The 17,157-nt window shown below is 33.2% G+C and overlaps 1 protein-coding gene across 1 annotated transcript in view; it reads right to left on the bottom strand.

The window, feature by feature from the left end:
• TBC1D5 (TBC1 domain family member 5) overlaps window positions 1-17,157 on the bottom strand; it is a 578,427-nt gene that overhangs the window by 391,303 nt on the left and 169,967 nt on the right. Inside the window, exon 6 of the mRNA XM_074269720.1 lies at window positions 4,151-4,241. The gene's annotated coding sequence lies outside the window, so the exon portion shown is untranslated. The remainder of the gene's footprint in view (window positions 1-4,150; window positions 4,242-17,157) is intronic.

Here is a 17,157-nt window from a genome sequence, read left to right as displayed (position 1 = left end):
AAGGTGGTTTTAAAGCACCCCTTTGCAACCCTTTCCTGACATAAATATAAAATGTATATACAGCACAGCAGTTTATACTACACACTGAAAATAAATTACTTACAGACTTTAGCTTTCCATGCTTTGGGCAATAATAAGTACAACTGGATATAAATGCGTGAAAAACACCTAGATTTGATAAGCTAAACAGAAATCATTACATGACCAAAAGAAATTCATAAATAAAAGGGACTTAGAGATGGAAGTTTTGGTGGTCTGTACAAATGTAATTAAAACCATTGAATCAAAATCAAGAGGAAAAGCAATGCATTTGCTATGCAGGCTTACATTTCTTCATTCAGTCAACAAACATTTATGAAGCATCTACTATGGATCAGACACTGGACTAAGCCATAGAGATACAAAGAAAGGCAAAAACAGTCCTTGCTCTCGAGTTCACACTGTAACAGGAAAGACTAATGTAGACTGATGGCACCTTCAAAGTGAATCTGCAGGTACCACTTAAATTTTATCTTAAAATTTTAAAAGCAGAAGAAAATGGTACCAATACAGAAGAATCACTTAAAACTGAATCACTAGACAACAAATTATATGTGAAATAGCAGTAAGTCTACCAGCAATAAGCTGCCTCTTTAAATCGGAGAAATGATACAACCAAACAAAACCTATCAGGTTGATCTCTTTCTTCCATAAGCACCACAGGCACTAGCCCAACAGAATGTGCATTTTAATAAAGATGTGAAAAATTGTTTATTTTTTTTCTGTTTCATAGCAATGTGTGTGTGTGTGTGTGTGTGTGTGTGTGTGTGTGTGAGAGAGAGAGAGAGAGAGAGAGAGAGAGAGAGAGAGAGAGATTTCCATAAATGTCTACTCGGAAAAAAAGAAAAAAAACAAAAAAAAACAAAACAAACAAACAAAAAAAAAACTCCAAGATTTGTTTTGCTCATCATGAAGCCTATCACATAGAATTGTGCTTTGCATTGATTTGAACCATGTGCTACTGTACTGTTGTCTCAGGCATAATCACAGTTATCTAAATAACTCAGACTTTAAAGAAAAAACTTTTTTTTTTAAGTTACTGCATATGATAGCGTCACAGATTTTGTAAATGCCTTTTTCTAAGACCTAAATCCAAGCTCTGCTTAAGAATCACTCAATCAGCAAGTATCTGATGAGTGCCTACCTACTTCCAGCGCTGTGCTAGTCTCAGGGACACACATACAAGGAAAGAAATAATCCTTACTTGCAAGGATGTTACATTTGGTGGGAGAGACCCATGCAGACATTTCTAAATATGCAAAGCACCAAGGGAATCAATGCAGACTAGATTAGTACAGGTAGATTGGGAGGTGCGGGTGAGAATTTGGGTCCTGAGCTGTAGGAGATGAGGTGACTTCCTATTTCCTATCCGTCCACTGCAAACATGGCAATGTCCCTTCTTTTGTCCTAAATATGCTACAATGTTATTCCTGCTTCCAATGTGAGTAACATATATTTATGATAAACATATATAAAATCTATTTGAGTTCAACCCAAATGGGACACAAAGGCAATGGGAGAACTGGAAGTGGGGTAGGGAGAAGAAAACAAGCCCATATTTTTAAACCAACCTTGTAAAAGAATAAACTATTAATGATTTTGAGTTAATGAATAGGCATACCACAATAGATCACTAAAAAAATCATTTGAATTTTATTTTGTAACTACATATGAATATACAATATGTTCTCAGAATTCATAAATTTTACAATGAAATGACAAAGCCAGACTAAGACTGAACTTAAACTAAATAAGAATTCTTCTTCTGACCCCTCCCCCGCCCCAATTCTTTCCCAAAAGTATCAATGGGCTTCTCTTTTGCACCATCCAAGATATGGGAGGAATAGCCCATTGGGACCTAAACTCTCTCTCTACCATTACTGCTTACACATGAGGTGTTGTGCTACAGTGGGAAGAGCACTGATTCAGAATTCTAGTTTTGCCATTTAATATCTGTATGACATTAGTAAGTCATTTAAACCTTTCCATGCCTCTTCTTCCTTATCTGTCAAACAAGGGAGCTCTCCATTTTCAATTAGCATTCATTAATCAGCTACTACATACGTGGCACTATGTGAAGTACCTTGTGCATAAACACAAAAATGGAAAAGAGAACTTATGGATAACCCAAAGAAACTAAAAAATAACTGACTACAAAATATAAAAATTTCACATGATTACATTTTTCTCACTATACCACCCTTAGCCCCACACAATGAATACAATGCTCCAATAACTTTGTTACTCAGCTTAGATCAGGATCTGAGAGGAATGGAGAGGTGTGTGCTTCCACATTACTGACTGCAGTTCCTCCTCTAGTCTTGCCGACTAATCCTTTCCAGCCCCTTCAGTGTTTTACCATCAGTCTGCAAAGATCAGAGGAGCCTAAAAGCTCGCCCTTTTGATCCTTTCTCCTCTCCCCCATTCTCTACTCTGATCCCCGGCTGGTCTCTTCAGTTTCTGGACTCAATTACCATCTCTGTGTAGATTACTACCAATGCCAATCTGTCTCAGTCTCTCCCTAGTGGGGGACCCGTCCGAAGCCACACCCAATGTCACTCGCCAGAGAAGGTGGAGAAGAAGAAAACTGTTCAGCTTAAGCGCCTCCAGGACTTCAAGATGGAGAAGCTAGGCTGGCCAGGGAGTTTGATGGAGTTCCACCTAGGGAGGGCTGCCCAGGGCAGGGAAATCTGCTGAGGAAGACAGCACCCATCTGACAGGTGGGGAGCAACAGAGACAGAGGCTTCAGCCAGGAAAGGGGGGCAGAATGGGCTCTCAGATCTGGAGGAGATCTTTAAAGAAGCCAGAGCCCTGGTGCAAAGAGGGAAGAAATGAGGAGAAAACCGCAGAAGGAGCTATTGCAGGCAATCTTCTCAAGTACAGATTAAGTGAAGAGGATTGCTGGGTTTTTTTCTTTTTTAGAACAGGGAAAATACTAGTGGAGGGGACAAAAGGGGGAGGGGAAGAAAGCGAGAAAGAGACAGAGAAAAGGAGAGGGAGGGAGGGAAAGACAAGGAGAAGAGGAGGGAAAGAGGGAGGGAGGGAAGGAGAGAGAGGGAGAGAGAGAGGGAGAGGAAGGAAAGGATGAAGGGAGAGAGAGAGAATGTCTAATGTTGTAAATACCAGAAAGGAGTAAGAAGAATTAGGACTGGATAACGAGATGTGGACATCTCAACAGCATGTAGAGGAAAGCTGACTTTGTTACTGGTAGGACCATTATGGGATAAAAGTACACAAAGCAAAGACAAGAGCATAGATAAGCCTTGGAGGATGAAGAGACAAAGGAAATGCCAGACTCATCAGACTGGCAGGAGAATGATGAGAGAACAGCAGCAAAGGGAAGATAAAGAAGAAAACTTTATGATAAAGGGACAATAACTACTCTCAAAAGCTGCAGGTAGATAAGAAGGATGAAGCTTGAGAGTGGGTCATGGATATTAGTAATTAAGAAACTAGAATAATCTACTAAATTATAAATGAGCTATAATCTGTTTTGGGAGAGAGCTTTCTTATCAGAGTTCCCTATGATGACCGTTCATATAAATGTACATAGATAGAAAAAGTCATCTCTTCTAAATCCAGTACTTGAGTTGAGAGGTTTAATATATTTATATTCATTTTATCTATTTCTATTGTATCCCTGTACAAAATACATGTAAATTAATATAAAATAATTTAAGTGATGCCTCTGAATATATTCACTATTCATTTGTTCTAAAACTGAGAAATTCCTATTGGTTTTAATCATTATATTTCGATGGTATTAAAACTCTTCAATTAAAACTTCCCAAAAGGAAAAGATTAAATGCATCTCCTATCAAAGCTTTATAAAACTATTAACCAACTTGAAATAAAAAAAAGAGGGAAACACAATTCAGCATTTGAGCTTATCTATCCTGGAAGAGTCTCTGGCCCAGAATAGTCCACAAAAAAATTTCATATTTTTCAGTTCAATGTATGTATTCTTCATTCTAGGCCAATTTTAATACTTAGGATTGGAAGCTAGATTTTGGAAGTCCCCTAAAGGACTAGATCATAAAGAACCAGCAAATGCAGGAAAAATTTATTGAGCAGAAAGCTCCATAAGTCTAATATAATTACTTAATCTTACCTATTTGAAAATCTTGACTTTTTCTTTAATTCCAGCCAAGCACTTAATTGGGTTGAATCAATGAAGTTGTTAAAAACAAAACACAGCACATCTACAGATAGAAACAGATGTAATAACAAGTCAAACAGTGGATACAGTAAAGTAGTAATGAAGTCTTCTACTGTCTGATGAAGTTTATTGATAGATATGATTAGGATCACAGGACCATCTATCTCATTGCCTGAGAGGCTAAGTGACTTAAGTACCTATGGTAACATAAATAGTAAGTGAAAGTTAGGGTGCCTCTCTCTAAATCCAATGTTCTTTTCCCAATACATACAAACTTCCTCCTTTATTTAATTTAATGAATCTTCGGATATATCTACAATATTAATGAGAGGAAAAAAGAAAGGGGAACCAGGTCATCGTTCAGCTCTCTATCAGTTTCAGGTTTGTATTGTTTAAAGTTAGTCATATAGCTTCAAATACCTTTCTAAGGAGATACCACTATGATTCTCAAAACATAAAAATAAAAATGATAATGTAATTTCCAAGCCAGTTTGTTTTTATTGTGTTTTCTGAATTATATTCAATGACCTAAGAGAAGGTTGGTCTTAAACTAATACTCTTTGATATTTCTAATTTTATACAACTGTATAAATAAAGTAGTATATCAAGAACAATGATAAATTACTTTCTAGTTCTGCAAGTTTTGAAATTTTATACCTTACTTACATTGATTAATGGATAGTAATAGAAAAACTTCTTATTCAATTCATGGTGCGAATACGTTAGAAAAACTATTGCACATTTGCTGAAATTAATTTGGATAGTATTCAATAATGTAAACATGTTATCTTTGGGGTTGGAATTTAGTAATATAAAAGCAATCAAGTTAATAATAAAGTTCAAAACTTTAAGACTATGTTAAAATCAATATATGAAAATTGGGTTAACAAAAATAACATTTTCTAAATTTGCCTCCTAAAAAGATTCTTACTATTAAAATCTTTCACTATATGTTTTATGAAAGGTAAAGTGGATTAAAGGGAAAAGGGGTGGCTCAGGAGTTAAGACCTGAATTCAATGGTAATTCATATATTTAATAGTATGAGTTTTGGGGCAAGTCAATTCTCCTTTGTCAAAAGGAGATGAGGAAGAACTATTAACACCTTACCTTAAAAACTATGCGTCTCAATACACAGGCCACAGGAGCAATAGCTTATATGATTAACCATCATACTAATTTACATTCCATTAAACTCTCTGGTTACTTGAGGTCATCACTTCAGAAGGGTCCTTTTCCTTAATTTCTCACAATACCAGCAAGCCTACCTTGTGACTCTAAATCCACAAAGTTCAGCATGCTGTTCCCATCTAGCAACCAAATGGCAGTCATCATAGTCATCCTACATCAATTCTGGCCTACATTACTGCAGCAACCTTCTAATTAAATTAGTTTCTACTTCCATTTCTATCCATTCCAATATATCTTCTATATAAGATGGCAAATAATCTATAATCATTTAGGAAAATCATCTTAAATCATAAATATCAGTATTTCTCTCCTGAAAAAATCTTCAAATATCTCCCTATTGCCTCCAGCATAAAATATAAACTCATCTTTCTAGGACCTCATAATCCAGCTCCAATTTTACTTTCCAATATTATGTAATATTCTTGCCTTTCATGAAGTCAATACCTAAATTATAGTATTAATTATGTAGTATTCATTTTCAATCAATTACACACACACACACACACACACACACACACACACTATGTATAAAAAACTATACTGAGATGCTAACCCCTTCTCTACTTCTGTCTTATCTGTAGGCTCTGTTCATGTATTTGAATCTTCAAAACCTCATAAAAGAGCCTTATACATCTTAACTTTTTAGCAAATGTGTACTGATCTATATAAAATAAGTGTGACTACATGCCATGCATTATTATATTTCCTTGGCAAACTATCCGCCAGCTATAGACTATTTCAATAATTTAAAAATAAGAGCTTGCATTGATTGAGGTGGTTGCTCAAAAACAGATTACAATTATTCTGGGAGTTATGGATTTTGAGAGTTCTTTAGCTCCTCTACTCCCCCTTTCCAAGTTCATTATGCTTTAGCCAAATGGGTGAAAAGCCTTGGCAAATAAGACTAGATTGGTTCACAGGCTAATTGTTCATGCCTAGACTCACAAAGGAATCCTTTTAGCCAGGTAGGATCAGGCAGAGCTTATAGTGAAAATAGGAATTTTTCTTAAGCCCTTTTTTGTATTACTTGAACTTAGCACAGTGCCTCATACATAGGAAGCACTTGGTAAATGATTGCTTGCTTACTGACACTCTGCCATTGCCATCCATTTTTGTCACAATGAGTTGTGTTCTGCCCAAAATGGACTGTTCACTTTTTTAATTTAAATTTTAAATCTCTATTCAACAAAATGTCAAAAGCTCAAATAATGCAAAAATTCAATTCAATATGAATTATAAAATGATTAACACAATTAACAAAGACTTATATTTTCAGTGTACACTTAGTCTGTGAATGTGATGTGCTGCTTGATGCCATATCACCAACAACTGTCCTTAACAAAATGGACAAAAGGAAGAATATTTCACATGAAAAACAACTACTAAAAAAAAGAATCTAATGTAAACAAATGGTATGGTCATAATAATTTTAAAACAGACCAATGGGAAAAAAAAAGTTTTGCTTCTTGTGGTTTGTAAACCTGACAGGGAATATAAAATGATAAGAATGAGAGAACTTTTTAGCAATGGCCTGATCTTTTTGCCATCAAAAACGCATTCTCTTAGCAGAGTAGGTTTTCAGACACAAATGCTTCAAGTTGACTTTAGTCAGTAAAAGAAAAACTTTTACCATAATCATTGGTTGGTTTGAGAATCCACTGTAGATTAAGAAACGACAACTAAACATTCTGTTTTGTAGAACATTACTTCCATTGGGAGGTAACACAGAAAGGGATTTTAAATTAAAACCAATGATGGTTTATTGGTCTTGAACTCTTGGTGCTCTGAGAGGCAATGAACATTAATCACTTCTAGTTTTTTGGTGGTATAATAAGAATGCATGAATAACTAGAGTTGTTTTGACAGACTAATTTTCAAGTTATGTTAGTTCAGCTGTTGAAAAATATTGTATGGATAAACAATATCACATTTGAAGCATTACTGATTTTAGCTAATAACCTTGGTCATTCAACCACACTTGGCTCACTGTATGAAAATGTGAACAATGCAAATTTGCTAAAATGTAGATAAAGTCTATTTACTACCAGTCTAAGTATGAAGATTTAAAGCAAAAATATTTTAGTTTGAATTTAATCTACAAAATGATAGTGTAGATATAACTAGGCTTAATATTCAGGATTTTTTTCTTAAATTTTGTTATTCAGGATTTTTTTTTCTTTAAACTCTGCTTTCTACAACTACTCTGTAATTTTTAATAAGCTTGAATAATTTTTTCTCTCTGCTTGCTTTATTATATAATATCAATAAACAGAAAAACTTACAATAAATTGTTTTACTATTTCCATTGGGCTAGAACCAATTATCATAGTTTATACACACACAGAGAGACACACACACTTATAATTTTAAATGCTACAAATTCAAATGATAAAACTGCTTCATCAAATTTGTTATTTGTACTAATTGGGACTTGTGTATCTTATGGAATTTACTTGGATAATAGCTATTTTAAGAAGAAATGAATGATTCAGCATACTGAACAAACTTTTAAATTGATTTATATAAATGATTACAGTATAGTTTATAATGAACAAATTATCTGAGGTAATACAATAGTAAATTTTAATTAAATAAAGGTCTGGCTCTGTAGTCAGAAAATCAAAGTTCAAATCTTGCCTATGACACCATTAGTGAAATCTTAGGAAAAGACTTAATTTTTCAGGGTCAGTTTCTTCATATACAAAATTGAAGAGTTGGACTAGATCCTCTCCAACTTTGCATCTATGATGTAATTCCAACTCTCAATGTACAGCATATATATGTAAAAATTGACATCACAGAGCAAAAAGCTTATCAATCAAGATTTCACTTTTTTGAATGTGTATCTTTAAACACTTTTTTCTTGTTTTGACAAATTCTCTTAAACTTCTTTACAATGGACTAAGGGAACACAATTAGAAAACTGTTTTGTTGTTTAGCCTATAGTTAAGCTACTTCTACTATTGTTATTTTGACTAAAAATAGGCTTGTATGTGATATTTTCTTTTTAGATTACTCAAAACAACTCATGACCAAAGCAAAGAGCACTTATTTTAGTTTATAAATCCTTAAAACACAATAAACCCAAAGCTTAGCCTTTGTGATATTTTTAAGTGTGACAATATTGGCTAAAAGAACAATAAAACAGTTATTTAAGAAAAAGTGAAAGTCTTCAAAGAAATTGCTTTTAAAAAGACAATCAGTACTCTGTTCACATTAGATATTATACAATTCTAATAAGAATAAAAAAGAACTTAAAATAATAAACATTCTACTTTAGAATACAAAGACCAAGAATGCAATTCCATTAATATTTTATAACTCTGAAGTAGCAAAACAATTTCCAAAGAAAAGGAATAAAGTTGAATGGGGGGAGGGGGAAAGGGGAGGCAGGAATGAATCAGCTATCTCTCCTTTAAACAATTTTTTCTCTGCCATGTTGAAATGAGTTAGCTCCCTGATTAACTTTCAATATATTTTGGAATGATTCAGTATACTTTGAAATACTTTTGCACTAATGGAAAGTTTCCTCCATCTTAATAAAAACCAAGATTCGGAACAACTCACGTTTAACTTCTTTAATAGAAAATGACAGTTTAATTGGCATGACTGCTAAACTAGCATTAAAGTTAAACTAAGAAAATTAATAAGATTACAAAGATTCTACATAAACAGCTACATATTAAAAAGACTATTTTGTAATATATTCAAAATTATTTGAGTAACCAAAACAGTTTTTTCCCCTTAATGGAATACAGAAGTTACAGAATTAATCTTTGTCAGTAGAGAAAATAAACCCTCGTAGATATTTTCATAGATTTTTTCCCAAAGATCTATGAGAAATATTGGAAATATGTAATTATGATTTTATCTATTTTATATAATCAATAAAAACATTAGGCAGTAGCTAATTACTATAAGCTAAGATATAAACCATAATGTGATTCAAAGAACAAAGGGTCTCTTTTCTCCTTATCCTTCACTTTCCATTTAAGTTGAAAATAAAAGATTAGAAATTTTTTAGAAGTATTACCATTGGGGCATCAGGGCAGGGATTACTGAAGATGCCATTTTATGTGGAGCAGGGTGAATCTTTTCATCAACTATTTGAGAAATCTGATAGGACACTGACAGGTATTATTTCTTACATCAAAACAGTATTCCATTACATTTATATTCATTATATACCCTAACAATAAAAATGTTGATTAAAAATGAGTTCATTTCTGAGTTATTCCACTTCAGTCAATCTGTGGGGTTTTATTTCCACAGCCACATAATCATATTCTACTTTTATACATCTTATCCATAAGAATATCATGAGAAATTCTCATTCAAATATCTTTGCTAAAAAGCAGGTACGCTATGACGCATAATTTCCCTGACTAACCAAAGTTATTTCAAATGAGACTACTCTAAGGTCCTCTGCTTTACATCGACGGACGTAGGTGGTAATACTTAATACGAATGTAAATTACAACAGCTCTATAAGTTAGAGCACCTGGGGGGAATGGAATATGACTAGAAACTGACCCTAAATTAACGTATTGAGTGCCACACAATCTGGTAGAAAGCTCTAAAGAACATGGCTAAATTGGTCCTCAGATAGTGTACCTAAGGATTCTTTTAAGCCTTATCAGCCTTCCTAGCTTTTTAGGACCGGCCTAAGCTTGTGCCCTGCTAACAAAACCTTTTAATACACTCAGTTATTCATTTAGCAATGAATGGTCATGGAATTTATACTGTGATAGATTCCTGTAATTAAAAGAGATAAATACAAGTTATTCCTATACTATAAAGACAGACACAAGTGTCAGGGATAGCTTCGATCCAGTAACTTTCTCAATGTCAATGAACTTGCTCTACTGATTATTTCTCTGTCCTTGTAGCATTACCTAACTATCTATTTTAAAATAGATCATTGGTGGATCTCAAGAATCTACTTTCTTCTTTTTTGAAAGACAAATGTAGATTTTAAAGATTAGCTAGTCCAATCCCCTTCATTTTCCCAAGAAGGAAACTGAGGCCCATTTGTTCATGGTACCAATTTCTAATAATATACTCATTCTGCCTTTCTCTACAATTCCTCAATGATAACCAATTGCCATCTGTGAAATTTTGTAGTACCAAGATCCAGATCACAAACTCATTTGGGGTAGCTAAATGATGTTTGTTGAAAAATAAGTTTAATAAGCTGTAAAGTGCAGGATATCTTAAATTATGAAAATAAAATGAGCAGAGTAAAAATAAGATAGGCAGTAGAAAGGAAATTCTACAGGAGGGAAATGGAAGGTAGTGAAAATTCCACTATGATAAGTGATCACAACTGCAAAAACTGGGAATCACCAGTATAAAAAAATTACCTGTTTGAGAAATACAGACTATTTACACCTGCAATAACATTCCAACAAATGGCAATAAACTCACTGAGGACAGCCTATTAGTAACATTTATTTTTAGTGAGGGAAAAAAGTTTCAAAAAAGAGCTTTTGTTTATCTTTATTTTTTAATTGCAATACGTACACAGGTGGTTCAAACTAATCAAAAACAATTCTATGAATATATAGCACATCTTAAAATATAACTACCTCCTCTACCCTGAAAAATTAAGCTATCATAAATTATTTTGGCACATTAAGACAGTAATTTTTACAGTAGCCTAGAGTGTTTTTTAAAAGACAGCCATAATTTAATTTCAAACTACATTTGTCATTCAGAAATAGTATATCATGTATCTATAAAGCTACCTATCTATTCTTTATGATTAGGAAAAATTTATAAAAGAATTTCTAATTTTAAAATCCTAATACAAAAAATATACAGAAATTCAGATTATAAGACAAACAACATTGCTTTTTATTTTTTCTAGGTCAACTATGCAAGCTAAACAAGGTAGATATTATAAAAGCAGATCAAAATAAATACTTTGACCATAAACATTGGGTGCCTAATGCTTTCAATCAAACCATTGCAATTAATATGAAATTCTAAATACAGAATATAATGCCACATAAATAGTATAACAGCCAAGTCCTGTCTAAGAAGCCATATGTTTTTTCCCATTGTTCAAAAAAAGGAGATGACTTCCCGTCACTTATGTTTCTGATTAGCAAGGTGATTTATGCCACAATCACTAAAAATGCCAGCAAGTGAATGAGAAAATGCATAGTGACTGCACCAGATGTGCACAATAAACAGGAATCCCATTGTAATCTCTGGTACTTAGTTTATATGAAGGTAATGTAAGAAACACTCTTGGATATGGCAAAGTCACTCTTTTTTTACATTTGACTATAAATGATATGAAATAAATTGTGTGTTTTATACTTTATGGCATGCATACATTGATAAATTAGGTACAGTTTTGTATCCCGACTTATCTACAAGACAAACCTGGCTAAGATCATGGGGATTAATTGCTTCAGAAGTGTGAAATGCAGCTTTCCCATTCTTTTCTGCACACTCAGTGAAGAAACAATGATTAATCACTGTTTAACTATTCTCTTGAGGATCTACAAGATTGCCAAAGCAGGACTTATCCTCATAAATCCAAAAAACACAGGTTTAGATTTGTTGCCAACAACTGAAAGAACATGAACTTAAACCCATTCGTTATCAGATTAAAATAACGTCAAGGTTTTAGTACCCCTACTGGTACATAATTCACTTTAATCAGCAACTTCAATTAGAAATTAGATTAACATATAAATTTTTTAAAAGTTATAACATAAAGAAAATAAAAACATATTCAAAGAAATTTGACAAAATCATTACTAACAAAAGGTCAAATATACTACTGAGTTAGAAATCTTCCAGCTCAACTCCCTCAATTTATAGGTAAAGAATCTGAGGCCTAAAAACTTGGTTACCTGCCTAAAATCAAGCTAGTTGACAGCTGATGCAGAGGAAAACTGAGGCATCCCAAGGCATTTTCCCCTCAGTAATATAAATAGGTCAAAAGCTTCCTACTGCTTTTGTGAGTTATATACACTATTTTAAGGAATATTGCTTGTAAATTAGGACAAAAAAAAGAGGCATTTTCTATTTTTCTAAACTTTTAAATGAAACAACTTTTGATTTTTTTTTTTAGTCTTAGACATAAATTTTCCCCAGGTTCAAGTTATACCTCATTATCTGGAATTGTTTAATAATATAAGACTTTTAAAAAAAAGTGAGAGGTTTTAAAGATAATCATAAGTTCAATTCTGAAAATGTGATCCCTGGTCATTTGAATAAATGGAGTACCTAACTAAGACAAAATTATTTCCCATTAGTTTTAAATATTTCACTGAATATTTTTCTATGATAAAGTAAGTACATTTTGTATTTTGACAAAAAATATTTATTAACAAAAGGCCAAAGGGCTGCATTTAATGTTTTCTAAGGACCTTCCAACTACAGAGATCAAATGATTCTCCAATATATAGCAATACTAATGATAGAACATAAAATAGGCATGGTCAAGAAATTAAGATGAAATAAGGACTTTTAAAAATGACAGCTGTGTCATACTTAATAGGAAGATTTCTCTATAGAAGGGATAAGCTATAATACTGACCCTCCCAAAATCCAACTTTAGCCATGATGGTTTTTCTCATTTCTATTCACACAAGTTTCTTATTCTTTCCTTGCCAACCTACTATAAGATAACAGACTATTTTCTTTTGTTTAGCGGCAACTGCAGAGGACGAGCAGCAGTACAAGAAAAAAGAGGTGAAACTGATAGTCAATTTCACTGCTCATTAGTTCTTATAGAACTAAGGAGGGGAAGGGTGAAATTGAGGTTCTGTATCTTACATGTCTCAGTTTAGGGAAGTTTTTTCTTTCATTATCAGAATATTGATCACAATAACCATGTCTTATTTGCATATTTGGAAATTTCTAAAATCTGAACATAATTTCAAGCAAATCTGAAAAGCTATTCTGGATTACTGACCTCCTCAAATCTTCAAGTTATTATTATTTTTCTTTAAAAATGCAAGGAGGATTCCTATCTGAAATAGATGAAAGATTAATAACACACTCAGCAAAGACTATATATATAATTTTTATTTTTTATTTTTTTGATAACATCATACCCCTAACCTGTGTTAGACTGTACTTTTTTCAGCACAGGTTCTATGCTCAATATCTAAAATAGTGTTAAACACAAAAGATATTTAATATATGTTTGGGAACCGAATAAAAATTCTTCATTTTCTTACTGTGCCAATATCTGTCAAATTTATCTTTAACATTTTGCTCTAAATATATGTCCCCACTCTTCAAACCTCTTGCCTCTGCAGTGATATTCATGCAAAGAGCAAAAAGACAGAAAAGGTAACAGTGTCTCATTAAAAGAAGATGATGGGTATGTATGTTTCTTCTGAAGTTTATATGTATATATGTGATATAAATATGTTTTAAATTCTTATTATAATATATATTACAGATTTAAAACAACTGCTATACATAATCATGCACATTTTACTAGACTTTTTTAAAATTAAAAAACAGGAAATAAAATAGATGCCCATCAACCAAGGAGCAGCTAAATAAAATGTAGTATATAAATGTGATCTAACTTGCTGTAAGGAAAGATGAACACAAAGAATAGAGAAAAGCATATGAAAAGTTTAATGAACTGCTTAGATGAAGACATGAACTATATTGAGTTAGCATATCTTATGTCACATGCACATGGATGAGCTGGACACAGAGCTGAGAGTTACTAGCCCACACCCAGGTGGCATAGGGAATAGAGAGCTGAGACTGGAGCCCTGGTGACATCAACTCAAATCCAGCCACATGACCTTGGACAAATGATTTAATCTATTTGTATCTAAGTTTTCTCAACTATAAAATGGGGATGATAATAACAGCACCTGCTATGAGATGACACCTGCAAAGTACCCCTGGCCTACTGGTAGCACTATATTAATGCTAATAATAATAATTATTATTACTGAGTAGGAAAATAACTGGACAAATTACATTTTGCAAACTACAAAATCCTTTCAATGATATACAATATGCTAGGTACTGTAAAAAGAGAAAGGGAAGAAGAGGAGGAAGTTTCACTAATAAAAAAGTTCTCCCAATAATATTATATATAACTATACTCACAAAATACCAATATTTCATAGGAATCAAAATTATAAATAACCAAAACCAGAAAGTTGCATAAGGAGCCCAATTCACATTACCAACAATAATTCATGATAAACTAAGAGACATAATGGAGATCATTCATGTCTGTAAAAATATATGGGCCAGACAAATAATTGCAAGAATTAATGAATGAAAGAGCATTTGTTAAGTGCTTGCTTCCTATGTGCCAGGTACTGTGTTAAGTACTGGGATACAAAAATATAAGCAAACAAGAATAAGCCAATAGCAAGATTGAATAGACTTCTCTATTACCTCTGAGGAAAGAAGAGGTGCTCCAGGTGTAAAGCCTGAGAGACTCATGAGAGAAAAAAATGATAAGAATCACAGAAGATAAAAAGGGAGAAAATTACATAAGCATAAGCAGTGTCCATAAAATTATATTTACAAAATATTCCATTGATAATCAACAATTAACAACCATGTGAGAATAACACCTCAAGTGCAAGATGCTCTGGATAGTAATACAGAGAATGAGCAATTGTTACTTGCCAAGATGTTAACTTCTAATAGGAGAGACAAGAACGTACGAGTTATATAGAGAATAAATATATAAAGTCAATAAATACATATAAACTAAGTAAATAAAAAGAATGTTGCAAACTAATTCTGAGATGAAGCAAGAAACTCAACTAGGAGCTTATTACAATAATCTATGTGAGAAGTGATGAAAATGAAAACTTAGTAGGTACTTGTGTGAGTAAACATGAATGTACGAATGGAAATATTTCAAATCTGGAAGGACTTATGTGGTGAGAATGAAGACTTGAGTATAAAATCAAGGTTAAGAACGCGGCACACTGGATAGATCATGGTGGTTCATACAAGAGAAATAGAAATGTCAGGAAGAGGAAGGAGATGGTTTAGAAAAAAAAGTTATGGTTTCTCAAAAATAATTGGTAAATAAACAAACAAAACAATAACAACAAAATGTTTTTTTAAAAAGGATGGTTTGGGTGGAAAGAAAATGAGTTCAGTTTTTGGATATACTGAGTTTAAGATATCTATCTATATCTACAAATATATAGAGAGAATATCCATCTTACATGTCCAATAGCTAGAGGTGGGAGAACACTCTCCCATGTACCCAATTTAGGAGTCATCTTTAAATCCTCCCTCTCTCATGCCCCTTTTATTCTATTTTCTCAACTTCTTCCATGACCCCTTATGTCCTTTGGCATAGTACCCTATAGCACCTTCTCATCATTTCATACTTGGATCTGCTGCAATAGTCTCCTGATTGGTCAACTGCCACAAGTCTCTCCCCACTAAATTCTATCTTTCAACCATTAAACTAATCATCTCTAATAAATCTCTGAAGAAAAATTTTCTCTGATAAAGATTTAATTTCCAAGATATATAAGAAATTTATTTAGATTTATAAGAAAATTTCCCCAACGGATGAACGATGTAAAGAATATGGAAAGTTCTAGCCATATAGTTTGCGCTGTAGCAATATAGCCAAAAATAATAAAAGTAACAAAAACAGCTAGCATTTATAGAGCTTGAGTGTGCTCTATAAAGTGTATGAGACAGCTAGATGGCACAATGGATAGAGCCTGATTCTGGAGTAAGGAAGAATCATCTTCAGCTGAAATCTAGCCTAATTTATGACTAGCTGGGTGATCAACAGCAAGTCACTTCACCTGTTTGCTTCAGTTTCCCCATCTGTAAAATAAACTGGAGAGAAGACAGCAAATCAATACAGTAGCTTTACCAAGAAAACTCCAAGAGAAGTAATGAACAGGAGGCAGTTAGGTGGCACAGTGAATAGAGTACCAACTCTGAAGTCAGGAGGATCTGAATTCAAATCTGACCTCAGACACTTAATACTTCCTAGCTGTGTGACCCTGGGGCAAATCACTTAACCCCAATTTCCTCAGGAAAAAAAAAAAAAAAAAAAAAGGAGTAATTTAGAGTTGGACATGACTGAACAAAGTGTGCTTTATGAAAAGCATTTCATGTTTTAATTCATTTTAACACTGTGTAAAAATGTTCCAAATTATCACCTTCAGACATTTAGTTGTGTCCAACTCTTCATGAGCCTGTGGACCAAACACTAGACCACCATCCACAGAGCTTTCTTGGCAGAAAATTATTATTAGAGTGGTTTACCATGTCCTTCTCCATGGATTAAAGCAAACAGAGATTAAGTGATTTTCTAGGAGTCTCTTAGTGACTTCATCAAATCAAAAAGTTTCTGTTACCTAAAAGAGATCAATGAAAAAAAAAAGTACAAAAACATAAGCTTTTTCTCGTGATGATAAAATAAATGGAAACTAACAGAAAGCCAGTATTGGCTGAATGATGGCATATGAATGTGTTAGAGTATTACTATGCTAAAGATATTAAGAAAGAAATGATTTCAAAAGACATGGAGAGATTTACTTAGACTGATACAGAATAAAGTTGGCAGAGACAGGAAAAAAAACTTATAACATCAATATTATAAAAATATAAATTTGGGGGCAGCTAGGTGGTGCAATGGATAGAGCACCAGCCCTGAAGTCAGGTCAGTCCTGAGTTCAAATATGGTCTCAGACAATTAAAACTTGACCCTGGGCAAGTCACTTAACCCCAACTGCCTCAGCAAAAAAAAAAAAGAGAGAGAGAGAGAGAGAGA

The sequence above is a fragment of the Sminthopsis crassicaudata genome, chromosome 5, assembly GCF_048593235.1.
Source record: "Sminthopsis crassicaudata isolate SCR6 chromosome 5, ASM4859323v1, whole genome shotgun sequence".
Classification (NCBI taxonomy): Eukaryota; Metazoa; Chordata; class Mammalia; order Dasyuromorphia; family Dasyuridae; genus Sminthopsis; species Sminthopsis crassicaudata.
The sequence above is the reverse complement of the archived record's forward strand: the minus strand, read 5'-3'. Positions and strand labels throughout refer to the sequence as shown.